Source organism: Tamandua tetradactyla, chromosome 4 (assembly GCF_023851605.1).
Source record: "Tamandua tetradactyla isolate mTamTet1 chromosome 4, mTamTet1.pri, whole genome shotgun sequence".
NCBI lineage: Eukaryota > Metazoa > Chordata > Mammalia > Pilosa > Myrmecophagidae > Tamandua > Tamandua tetradactyla.
In genome coordinates, this window is record NC_135330.1 from 14,576,633 (window position 1) to 14,590,029 (window position 13,397).

The 13,397-nt window shown below is 40.4% G+C and overlaps 1 non-coding gene across 1 annotated transcript; it reads right to left on the reverse strand.

Moving 5' to 3' along the window:
- Window positions 1–7,838: 7,838 nt before the first annotated feature.
- Window positions 7,839–7,912, reverse strand: TRNAN-GUU (transfer RNA asparagine (anticodon GUU)). The gene has a single exon. It is a non-coding gene; the product is annotated as a tRNA-Asn (tRNA).
- Between the last annotated feature and the right edge of the window lie 5,485 nt (window positions 7,913–13,397).

A 13,397-nucleotide genomic window follows, 5' to 3' on the forward strand; every position in this document is an offset into this window, starting at 1 on the left:
AGACATGCTTTGTGACCCAGCATATGGTCTATCTTTGAGAATGATCCATGAGCACTTGAGAAAAAGGTGTATCCTGCTGTTGTGGGATGTAATGTCCTATAAATGTCTGTTAAGTCTAGCTCATTTATAGTAATATTCAGATTCTCTATTTCTTTATTGATCCTCTGTCTAGATGTTCTGTCCATTGATGAGAGTGGGGAATTGAAGTCTCCAACTATTATGGTATATGTGTCTATTTCCCTTTTCAGTGTTTGCAGTGTATTCCTCATGTATTTTGGGGCATTCTGGTTCGGTGCGTAAATATTTATGATTGTTATGTCTTCTTGTTTAATTGTTCCTTTTATTAGTATATAGTGTCCTTCTTTGTCTCTTTTAACTGTTTTACATTTGAAGTCTAATTTGTTGGATATTAGTATAGCCACTCCTGCTCTTTTCTGGTTGTTATTTGCATGAAATATTTTTTCCCAACCTTTCACTTTCAACCTATGTTTATCTTTGGGTCTAAGATGTGTTTCCTGTAGACAGCATATAGAAGGATCCTGTTTTTTAATCCATTCTGCCAGTCTATGTCTTTTGATTGGGAATTCAGTCCATTAACATTTAGTGTTATTACTGTTTGGATAATATTTTCCTCTGCCATTTTACCTTTTGTATTATATATATCATATCTGACTTTCCTTCTTTCTACACTCTTTTCCATACCTCTCTCTTCTGTCTTTTTGTATCTGACTCTAGTGCTCCCTTTAGTATTTCTTGCAGAGCTGGTCTCTTGGTCACAAATTCTCTCAGTGACTTTTTGTCTGAGAATGTTTTAATTTCTCCCTCATTTTTGAAGGACAATTTTACTGGATATAGGAGTCTTGGTTGGCAGTTTTTCTCTTTTAGTAATTTAAATATATCATCCCACTGTCTTCTAGCTTCCATGGTTTCTGCTGAGAAATCTACACATAGTCTTATTGGGTTTCCCTTGTATGTGATGGATTGTTTTTCTCTTGCTGCTTTCAAGATCCTCTCTTTCTCTTTGATCTCTGACATTCTAACTAGTAAGTGTCTTGGAGAACGCCTATTTGGGTCTAATCTCTTTGGGGTGCGCTGCACTTCTTGGATCTGTAATTTTAGGTCTTTCATAAGAGTTGGGAAATTTTCAGTGATAATTTCTTCCATTAGTTTTTCTCCTCCTTTTCCCTTCTCTTCTCCTTCTGGGACACCCACAACACGTATATTTGTGCGGTTCATATTGTCCTTGAGTTCCCTGATCCCCTGTTCAAATTTTTCCATTCTTTTCCTGATAGTTTCTGTTTCTTTTTGGAATTCAGATGTTCCATCCTCCAAATCACTAATTCTATTTTCTGTCTCTTTGAATCTATCATTGTAGGTATCCATTGTTTTTTCCATCTTTTCTACTTTGTCCTTCACTTCCATAAGTTCTGTGATTTGTTTTTTCAGTTTTTCTATTTCTTCTTTTTGTTCAGCCCATGTCTTCTTCATGTCCTCCCTCAATTTATCGATTTCGTTTTTGAAGAGGTTTTCCATTTCTGTTCGTATATTCAGCATTAGTTGTCTCAGCTCCTGTATCTCATTTGAACTATTGGTTTGTTCCTTTGACTGGGCCATATTTTCAATTTTCTGAGTATGATCCATTATCTTCTGCTGGTGTCTGGGCATTTAGTCAGATTTCCCTGGGTGTTGGATCCAACAGGTTGAAAGATTTTTCTGTGAAATCTCTGGGTTCTGTTTTTCTTATCCTGCCCAGTAGGTGGCGCTCGTGGCACACGTTTGTCTGCGGGTCCCACCAGTAAAAGGTGCTGTGGGTCTTTTAACTTTGGAAAACTCTCACCGTGGGGGAGGTTCGCCAGCCGAAGCGGCTTGGAAGAGTGCCAGCCGGCCCGGGGGTCCAAACGCAGGGTGGGTCGCTGGCCGCCGCAGCCTGGGAGAGCGCCCGTCCGAATTTCCTAGTCGGCCTGGGGCGCCAAGCATGGCGAGATGGCGCCAGCCGCCGCGGCCCAGGAGTGTGCACCGTTCCCAGCCGGACCCGGGAGTCAAGTGTTTGGATGGGACCCCCCCGGTCACCGTTCTCCATGGCCTGGGGATTTCCGATCCAATTCTCTCAGTTGGTCCGGGGGGCCGCGGGTGGGTGGGGGCGCCAGCTGCCGTGGCTTGAGGGGACCACCTGCCCAATTCTGCCAGCTGGCCCGGGAAGGAGGAAAGGAGGGACTCCGGCCGCTTGCTACCCCGCCCGGGGAAGCCCGCGCCCCTCGGCGATCTCACCGGAGCAGGTTCTCTCAGCCAGTCAGCCATTCCAGGATGGGGTACGCTGTCTTTTTGATCTCTGTCGTGGCTCCAGGAGCTGTTCTGTATCGTTTCTACTCCCCTAGTAGCTGTTCTGGAGGAGGAACTAAGATCTGCGCGTCTTACTAAACTATGTATTTATTTTTAATCCATATTTTTTACTCATCTGTCCACACCATAGATAAAAGGAGCATCAGAACAAGGCTTTCACAATCACACAGTTACTTTGTGAAAGTTATATCATTACACAATCATCTTCAAGAAACATGGCTACTGGGACACAGCTCTACCGTTTCAGGCAGTTCCCTCTAGCCTCTCAAATACACCTTAAACTAAAATGGGCTTACATATATAATGCGTAAGAATAACCTCCAGGATAACCTCTCAACTCTGCTTGAAATCTCTCAGCCACTGATGCTTTATTTTGTCTCATTTCTCTCTTCCCCCTTTCAGTTGAGAAGGTTTTCCCAATCCCTTGATGCTGAGTCCCAGCTCATTCTAGGTTTCTGTCCCACATTGCCAGGGAGGTTTACACCCTTGTGAGTCATGTCCCACATAGAGAGGGGGAGGGCGGTGAGTTTGCTTGCTATGTTTGCTGAGAGAGAGAGGCCACATCTGAGCAGCAAAATGAGTTCTCTGGGGGTGACTCTTAGGCCTAATTTTAAGTAAGGTTAGCCTATCCTTTGCAGGGATATGTTTCATATGAACAAATCCCAAGATTGAGAGTTCGGCCTATTGCTTTCGTTGTCCTCACTGCTTGAGAGAATATCAGGCCTTCTCCAAATGGGAAAGTTGAATTTTCCCTCTTTCTTACCATTTCCCTATGGGGACTTTGCAAGTACTTTTTTGTTCACTGTTCAAATCACTCTGGGATTTATCAGGACATCACTCTAGACAAGCCTACAAAATTTCATGCCCTACTCAAGGTTCCGTGTACTTATGGTGTTCAGTTAAACTGTCCATATAAGTTATATTAGAAAAAGGACCCTATTTTTGATCTCCTCTAAATGTTCCCCTTCCCAGGGCAGAGGCAGGAAATGCAGGGCCAAGGGGCCATGCCAGCCTGCAGTGCCCACAGTACCTGACTTGTAGTGAGGCTCTGTTAACAGGACCCGGAAGTCATCTTCACAGACGCCAAGGTTCGGTCAGGCCTCGTCTCCCATCAGCACTACTAATGTTAGATTAGACTTCCAGTATGTGCACCCAAGGATGGCAGGGGCACAAGTGGAAGTTGTTTGCAGGGGTTCAGACAGAGCTTAGACATGGCAGATGGGGTGCCCACATGCTTGCACAGACCCTTTACAGGACAGGAGGGAGCTAGAGCTGAGGAGAGAGGGATATCCCTGGACCACGCCATACTCAGGCAGGAAGTGTGAGGAGTCTCATAATTCTAAATGTAAAACTGGCCTCACGGACCTTTAAGATGGAATTTTTATTAAGAAAGGAAGAAAGATCTTAGTTCATTGACTATATCTTAACTCATACATTTAAAATATTTAGATGTATGTTATGTTGGCTTCCATTTGTACGATATCATATATAAAATATATTAGAAAATATATTTTCTAATATAACTTATTAGGCCCATCCATGTATCCGACTGTCAGATCTCATCACTCCTTGAATCAAAGGTCACTCTCTTCCAAACCGCATCTATTTCCCGCCACCGAGGAGCCTTCCTAGAAAATGGCAGCTCCCTTGGAGGAATAAGCCCAGGACCTTTCTCTATCCGCCACATCCTTTAAATATCAAGTCCCTTCTGTTTTACCTCTGTGGCTTCCTCTCCAGTGAGGACACGGCTGGGTTTCTTGGGAAGTAACCTCACATCAACAGTTCAAGGAGTCCCCAAGTGGTTTGAAGGTTGTGAGCTAACTGGGTATGCATTTTCCTTTTAACACTGTATTCAATAGCATGTTTCCAATTTAAAAAAGAAATTATAAAGCTGTTTCTGCTTCCTTACACTCCAGGAACCCTCAGATTCTCTCCTAAGAGTTAATGAGAGGAGGAAGAACTCTTGTTCTTGTAAAGTTTCTTAAACGTTGAACTAGATGGATGGTGACACCAGAACAGAGAAGAGAAAACTGACTTGGTTGGGCCTTAGTCTAGGACAACTGCTGTTTCAGAACAATTTTGTTTCTGAGCTACCCTAAAAAGGCTATTTGTTTTTGAATGTAGTGTGAAGATGCTTTCATCTGGTTTAAATGAAGGATGAATTAAGAGAGAAAAGAGCCCCTCTGGCAGAGCAGTAGAGAATATAGAAGCTTGCATTTGAGACATTCCCAGGCCTTGCCCTAAGTGTCTTTTCTTTTGGCTTTTCCTTATTTGTACGCTTTTAGTATAATAAAGCCATAAATACCCTCACCTTCTAGGTGGGACATGACTCCCAGGGGTGTAAACCTCCCTGGCAAAATGGAACAGGACTCCTGGGATGAGCTGGGACCCAGAATCATAGGATTGAGGAAGCCTTCTTGGCCTAAATGGGGGAGAGAGAAATGAGACCAAAAAAAGCTTCAGTGGTTGACAGATTTCAAACAGAGTCGAGAGGCTATCCTGCAGGTTATTCTTATGCATTATATAGATAACCCTTTTTAGTGTATTGGAATGGTTAAAGGGAAGTACCTGAAACTGTTGAACATATTATGTCTGATGCCCCTTTTATCCAGGGTATGTACAGATGAGTGAAAAAATAAGGAAAAATAAATAAATAATAGGGAGGGGCTAAGGGGTTAAAAAATTGGCTAAGTTGAAATACTAGTGGTCAGTGAGAGGGAGGGGTAAGGGGTATGGAATGTAGTTTTTTCTTTTTTCTTTTTATTTATTCTTCTAGAGTGATGCGAATGTTCTAAAAATGATCATGATGACAAATACATAACTGCATGATGATGTTGTGAGCCGTTGTTTACTGTGTATGAAAATTTCTCAATAAAAATGTTTAAAAAAAAAACCATGAACATATACAATACTGCCTAGAAGCTATTTATTATTTGTATTAGTCAGGGTTTTCTAGAGAAATAGAACCAACAGGAGATATCTGTAAATATGAGATTTATAAAGGTGTCTCATGCAACTATGGGAGTGCAAGAGTCCAAAATCTATAGAGCAAGCTGCGAAGCTGGCAGCTCCAAAGAAGGGTCTCTGTGAACCCCACAGGAGAGGCTGGCTGGCTGAAGAGGCAGTGAAAATTCTCTCTTCTTCCTTAAGTCTTCAACTGATTGGATCAAATCCAACAGATTAAATTACCTTGTTTGCAAGAGACATGCCTTATAGATGTAATCAGCCACAGTTACAATTAACCAACTGATGATTCAACACTCCAGCCTTCCTGTTTACCAAACAGCCAGGAAACAGTGACGGTTAGGCCAGTGTTTGCCTGACCAGACAACTGGGCATCACCACCTGGCCAACCGACCCCAGAATCCAACCATTACATTATTTATCCTTAAAGAGAAAAATTACATTTTTGACTTTATTCTTTCCTGAATTTAATTGGATTCCCTGAATTAAACATTATTCTTCAACAAATCCAAGGATGATGGTCTGGCCCTGCTCAGTTTTGATGAAAATATTGTATTTACTCCTACTGAGGTACGTTAGTTTCTTTCAGACAGTTTGGGGTCACTGCAGAGCATAGCCTTGTAGCTTCTGTAGCTTTGTAAATGGACAAAAAGGAGGAAGAATTAGGGACCACAGAGCCCCATTTGTGGTGGAAATTCTCCCAGGAGCACAATTAGTTCTCACAGTCCTTGTTGCCGGGAATTCCAGGAAGTCATTGTGAACTGAATAACCATGGTAACTATGCCTGTTTTTTTGCTCATCGGTTTATTTCTAGCTCCTTGCAGAGTATCTGCACATAACAGTTGTTAATCCATGTTTGATAAATGAATGCAGAAATAAGTAAATGAATAACATATATATTTTCAGGAGCTAGGAGCAAGCTGGGAATTTGTGTTTTTTTCCTAAACGAATCTTTCAAGAAAACCAGTCAATGGTAAGGAAGCCTACTTTAGTCAACAGAAGCTCCCCCTCCAAGGTCTTCTGGTCCTGACTCCTGAGCTAAGAGGGAGACCAGAGAAAGGAAGCCAAAATTGGCTGAGGGCAAAGGCCAGCTCGCTGATGCTCCCAGGGTGGAACAAATGCAGATGGAGGTCCTGGTGGCACCTTCCTGGTACTACACCAGGATCCTTAAGCTGACCTGGGTCCATCGTCAGGGAACCTGGCAGTGGGCTTGCAGGAAAGGAAGTCAGAGATATTAAAATTACACTTGATGACTAATGGATTTGATGAATGAAGGAAAGAAGTTTCAAGGAAGTCCCCTTCTGTCTGGCTTGCTCCTCTGAAGGGATGGTGTTGCCGTTGACCAGGAGATGGAGTTTGAGAAGACTCCAGCTTAGGGGTTGGAGAGAAGATGGACTTAAGTTTGGGAGAAGGTGACTTTGAGGGTCAAGGTGTCATGTAGAAAAGGTAGGTGGGGGCATGGATGAGCTTAGAACTCAGAAAAGTGTTAGAGACACAAGTTTGAGTTGTCTATATGCACTGCAGGCACAGGAGTGGTGAGATCACCTAAAGAGAGAGCAATATGAAATGACAAGAGGTAGAACCAAGCGCAAAGCCCATTAGAGGTTACTTCTAGGAGGTTCACTGCAGCCCTATGTGTAAGAGCAAAACTTTGAAAACAAAGGCAATGGCCAACTATGGGTATGTAGCTGGATAAATTAGAGCACATTAATACATGAAATACTGGGTGGTCCTTAAAAAGGACCTACTACAGGGCTAGGTGACTGTTCTAGTTTGCTAGCTGCTGGAATACAATATACCAGAAATGGAACGGCTTTTAAAAAGGGGAATTTAATAAGTTGCAAGCTAACAGTTTTTAGGCCATGGAAATGTCCCAGTTAAAGTAAGGCTATAGAAATGCCCAACCTAAGGCATCCAGGGAAAGATACCGTGATTCAAGAAGGCCAATGAAGTTCAGGGTTTCTCTCTCAAGTGGAAGGGCACATGGCGAACACCGTCAGGGTTCCTATCTCAGCTGGAAGGGCACATAGTGAACATGGCGTCATCCGCTAGCTTTCTCTCCAGCTAGCTTTTTCCTTCCTCATCTCCAAAGGTTGCTGGCTGGTAGACTCTCTGCTTCGTGGTTCTGCAACATTTCTACCATCCTTCTCTGCTCTCTCTGAATCTCCTGCAGTCTTCAAAATGTCTCCTTTTTTACAGGATTCCAGTAAACTAATCAAGACCCACCCGAATGGGTGGGGTCACATCTCTATCTAATCAAATTTAATACCCACGTTGATTGAGTCACATCTCCAAGGAGATAACCCAATCAAGTTTCCAGCCTATAGTGTTGAATAGGGATTAAGAGAAACGGTTGTACCCACAAGATTGTTCAGGATTAAATCATAGCTTTTATAGGGTACATAAATCCTTTCAAACCAGCACAGTGATTCCTAAACAAGGAGGTCGGGGGACGCTTGGGAAAGTCTCTTAACTGTCAATCAATCAGTAGGACTTTGAGTGAGCCATCATGCCCCCCAAAAAAGTACCCTGCACGTCCCTGGGTGGGCTTGAACCACCAACCTTTCGGTTAACAGCCGAACGCGCTAACCGATTGCGCCACAGAGACTACTTGCAGTGCTGTTTCCTTGCAAGTCATATTGATAGATCCATATCTATAGCTCTCTGGTCAAACACTAGTGCTCTGCACACTGGATTCCGGTTTTGTGGATTTAAAATAGATCTGAGTTGCACGATTGTAAGAGTCAGAAAACGAAAACATTCCCGCCTTGTGACACTCAGGTCCTTGCTTTCTTTCTAATTCCTTAGCACCAGAGGAGAGCAATTTACTCTTTCCCCCAAACTTGAGAAACCGAACTCACTATTGGCTTGAGGGAAAGGGATTGGAGTGAGGGTGAGTGTGCGGGCCATTGGGAGAATAGCTCACTGCTGATCTGAGCTAGGGACCCCCATTTGGGAGGTCAGCATTTCAGCAAACCTTCTTGAAGCCCAGTTTCACCGAATCTTTCTGAATTTTAAATCCAGATAGTGGTCGTTTATTCAGAGTTGAGGTAAATATGGCAGTGAGTTCTGAAGCTCTTCCAGAATATAATTCTAAAAGTAACAAAGGAGTACTAAATATGCCTTTGGGAGGCAGAACAACATCTGAGGATCTGAGACACCACAATTAGAACTCCTCCGCCACTGTCCTATAAAAATGCCCCAATCAGTATTGGAAGTATGAGTTTTTTTGTTTTATTTCTTTTTCTGGAGTGATGCAAATGTTCTAAAAATGATCATGGTGATGAATCCACAAATACGTGATGACATTGTGAGCCACTGATTGTACAACATGTATGGACTGTGTGTAAAGATTTGTCAATAAAAATGTTTTTTAAAAAATCCCCCTAATGAACTGCCTGGAAATGTAGAGCTGTGTTCCAGTAGCCATGTTTCTTGAGGATGATTGAATAATGATATAGCTTTCACAATGTGACTGTGTGATTGCGAAAACCTTGTGTCTGATGCCCCTTTTATCTACCTTGTCAACAAAGGAGTAGAACATATGGAATAAAAATAAATAATAGGGGGAACAAATGCTAAAATAAATTTAGTTTGAAATGCTAGTGATCAATGAAAGCGAGGGGTAAGGGGTATGGTAGGTATAATCTTTTTTTTTTTCTTTCCTGTGTTCATTTTATTTCTTTTTCTATTGTCTTTTTATTTCTTTCTCTGAATTAATGCAAATGTTCTAAGAAATGATAAATATGCAACTAAGTAATGATATTGTGAATTACTGATTATGTATGTTGTTTTATTTTGTTTCTTTATTTTTTTAATTAATAAACAAATTTTTTAAAAAGTCAAAAAAAAAAATCCCCCTAATCTAATGTTCCTTGGTACTCTATGGAGAATCATGAATCTATCATTATTTGTAATTTATTAGTTATATAATTTATAATTAGTTCAACTAGAATTAATTTTTATGCTGAAATATGCAACCCACTTGCAAGTTTATTACTAAATCACAGTTCTAGTAATGAACATAATTTCCTCACTGGTTTTTTGGAATTCTAAAAGGAGTTAAATTTTTCAGAGTTAAGAATAGCCTAGGCAAATTTACCAAATCCCCTGTTGTTTCTGCTGGTAACTTCTACCAGTTATTCAGGGGTGCTGAGCTGGGAAAGCACAGACCCGATCAATACATTTATTTAGGCTTGGAAAACAAGGGTGTCACATTTAATGCAGTTATTTTTTATTATCACCTATTTTTTATAGGTGATAATAATTTAGCTGAGCTCCTTATAAGTACAGATCAAAAGTGATTTAGAGGATGGAAGACTTTCTAATTCATTCTATGAGGCCAGCATCACCCTGGTGCAGCAGGGGAAAAGAAAACTACAGACCAATATCTTTTGTGAATATAGATGCAAAATCCTCAACAAAATAGTAGCACACGGAATCCAATTGTATATTTAAAAGATTATGCACGATGGCCAAGTGGGACTCATTCTAGGAATGCAAAGCTGATTCAATATAAAATCAATCGATGTAACACACCATATTAATAAAGTGAAGGAAAAAAACACATGATCATCTCAATGCAGAAAGGGCATTTGACAAAAATCCAACATCCTTTCATGATAAAATAAGTAATAGAAAGGAACTTTCTTAACATGATAAAGGACATTAATGAAAAAACCAAAGGTAGCATCATACCCAGTGGTCAAAGACTAAAGGTTTTATTTTATTTTATTTTTTTAAATACCAAAAAACACCAAAGAAGCACAAACATTCTTATTTTGATCATTCCATTCTACATATATAATCAGTAAGTCACAATATCATCACATAGTTGCATATTCATCATCATGATCATTTCTTGGAATATTTGCATCTATTCAGAAAAAGAAATAAAACAAAAACAGAAAAAAAATTCATACATACCATACCCCTTACCTCTCCCTTTCATTGATCACTAGCATTTCAAACTAAATCTATTTTAACATTTGTTCCCCCTATTATTTATTTTTATTCCATATGTTCTACTCGTCTGTTGACAAGGTAGATAAAAGGAGCATCAGACACAAGGTTTTCACAATCACACAGTCACATTGTGAAAGCTATATCATTATACAATCATCTTCAAGAAACATGGCTACTGGAACACAGCTCTACATTTTCAGGCAGTTCCCTCCAGCCTCTCCATTACATCTTGATTAACAAGGTGATATCTACTTAATGCATAAGAATAACCTCCAGGATAACCTCTTGACTCTGGAATCTCTCAGCCATTGACACTTTGTCTCATTTCACTCCTCCCCTTTTTGGTCAAGAAGGTTTTCTCAATTCCCTGATGCTGGGTCTCAGCTCATTCTAGGGGTTTTCTCAATCCCTTGATGCTGAGTCTCAGCTCATTCTAGGATTTCTGCCCCACATTGCCAGGAAGGTCCACACCCCTGGGAGTCATGTCCCACATAGACAGGGGCTTTGTGTTGGCTGGAGAGAGAGACCACATCTGAGCAACAAAAGAGGCTCTCTTGGGGGTGACTCTTATGCCTAATTTTAAGTAGGCTTGACCTATCCGTTGTGGGGTTAAGTTTCATATGAACAAACCCCAAGACTGGGGGCTCAACTTATAGCTTTGGTTGTCCACTCTGATTGTGAGAATATCAAGAATTCAACTTGGGGAAGTTGAGCCTTCCCCCACCCTAACCATTCCCTGAAGGGTACTTTGCAAGTGCTTTTTTATTCACTGTTCAAATCCCTCTGGGATTTATCAGGGCATCACTCTGGACAAACCAACAAAATCTCATGTCCTACTCAAGGTTCCATGTACTTATGGTGTTCAATTAAGCTGTCTACATAAGTTATATTAGGAAATTCACTAGTCAAAATATAAATTTTGTACCAAATAAACATTTCTTGCTTTAGTCTCACACATAAGTTGAAATTTTAAAATATTAATTATCATCTATTTTCAGCACCCTGCAGTAATGGCATTCCTTTGTTCTTCTTCATGCAAAAACATTTTTAAAATTTGTACATTTAGTCACTATCATTATACACCCTAGGCATTCCTAGATTATACCATCTCAATCTTTATCATCTTCTTTCTTTCTGATTTCATTTGTGCCCCCAGTCCTCCTCCCTCTATCATTCTCACATTCAGCTTAATTCAGTGTTTTAACATAATTGTATTTCAGTTAGGTAGTACTGTGCTGTCCATTTATGAGTTTTTACATTCAGCCCTGTTGCACAATCTGTATCCCTTCAACTCCAAATACCCAATATTTTACCCTATTTCCATCTCTTGATAGTCTCTGTTACCAATGAAATTCTCCAAGTTTATTCACTAATGTCAGTTCATATCAGTGAGACCAATCAGTATTTGTCCTTCTGTTTCTGGCTAATCTCATTCAGCATAATGTTCTCAAGGTCCATCCATGTTGTTACATACTTCAAAAATTTATTCTGTCTTAAAGCTGCATAATATTCCATCGTATGTATATACCACAGTTTGTTTAGCCACTCGTCTGTTGATGGACATTTTAACTGTTTTCATCTCTTCGCAATTGTAAATAATGCTGCTATAAACATTGGTGTGCAAATGTCCGTTTGTGCCCTTGCTCTCATGTCCTCTGAGTAGATACCTAACAATCATATTGCTGGTCATATGGCAATTCTATATTTAGCTTTTTAGGAACCAACAAACTGCCTTCCACAGCGGTTGTACCATTTGACATTCCCTCCAACAGTGGATAAGTGTGCCTCTTTCTCCACATCCTCTCCAGCACTTGTCATTTTCTGTTATTGATAATGGCCATTCTGGTGGGTGTGAGATGATATCTCATTGTGGTTTTGATTTGCATTTCTCTAATAGCCAGGGAAGTTGAGCATTGTTTCATGTGCCTTTTGGCCATTTGCATTTGCTCTTCTGAGAAGTGTCTGTTCAAGTCTTTTGCCCATTTTGTAATTGGGTTGGTTGTCTTTTTGTTGTTGAGTTGAACAATCTCTTTATAAATTCTGGATACTAGACCTTTATCTGATATGTCGTTTCCAAATATTGTCTCCCATTGTGTAGGCTGTCTTTTTACTTCTTAAAGACTAACGATTTTCCCCTCATCATGAACAAGACAAGGATACCCACTGTCACCACTGTTATTCAATATCATACTGGAAGTCCTTGCCAGAGCAATAGAAAGGGGAAAAAGGCATTAACATTGGAAAAGAAGGAATAAAACTATCCCTACTTGCAGACTGTTCTAGTTTGCTAGCTGCTGGAATGCAATATACCAGAAATGGGATGGCTTTTAAAAACAGGAATTTAATAATGTCCCAATTACAACAAGTCTATAGGAATGCCTAATCAAAGGCATCCAGGGAAAGATACCTTGGTTCAAAAATGCCAATGAAGTTCAGGGTTTCTATCTCAAGTGAAAAGGCACATGGGGAACACAGTGAGGGTTTCTCTCATCTGGAAGGGCACATGGCAAGCACAGCGTCATCTGCTAGCTTCTTCTCCTGGCTTCCTGTTTCGTGAAGTTCCCCGGGAGGCATTTTCCTTCTTCATATCCAAAGGTTGCTGGCTGGTGGACTCTGCTTCTCGTGGCTATGTCGTTCTGCTCTGCTCTCTCTCTGAATCTCCTTCATTCTCCAAAATGTTTCCTTTTTTATAGGACTTCAGAAGCTTATCAAAACCCACCCAAATGGGTGGAGACATGTCGTCATCTATTCCAGTTTAACAACCACTCTTGATTAAATCGCATCTCCAGGGAGATGACCTGATTACAGTTTCAAACAGACAGTATTGAATAAGGATTATTCTGCCTTTACGAAATGGGATTTTGATTAAAATATGGCTTTTCTAGGGGACATACATCCTTTCAAACCAGCACACAGACACATGCTCCAATATATAGAAAAATCCCAAAGAATTTAGAACTAATAAATTCAACAAAGTTGCAGGGTACAAAATAAATACTAAAAAATGAGTTGTGTTTCTGTACATCAGTAATGAACAATCTGAAAAGGGAATTAAAAACACAATTCCATTTAAAATAGCATCTAAAAGAATAAAATACCTAGACATAAATTTAACCAAGAAGGTGAAG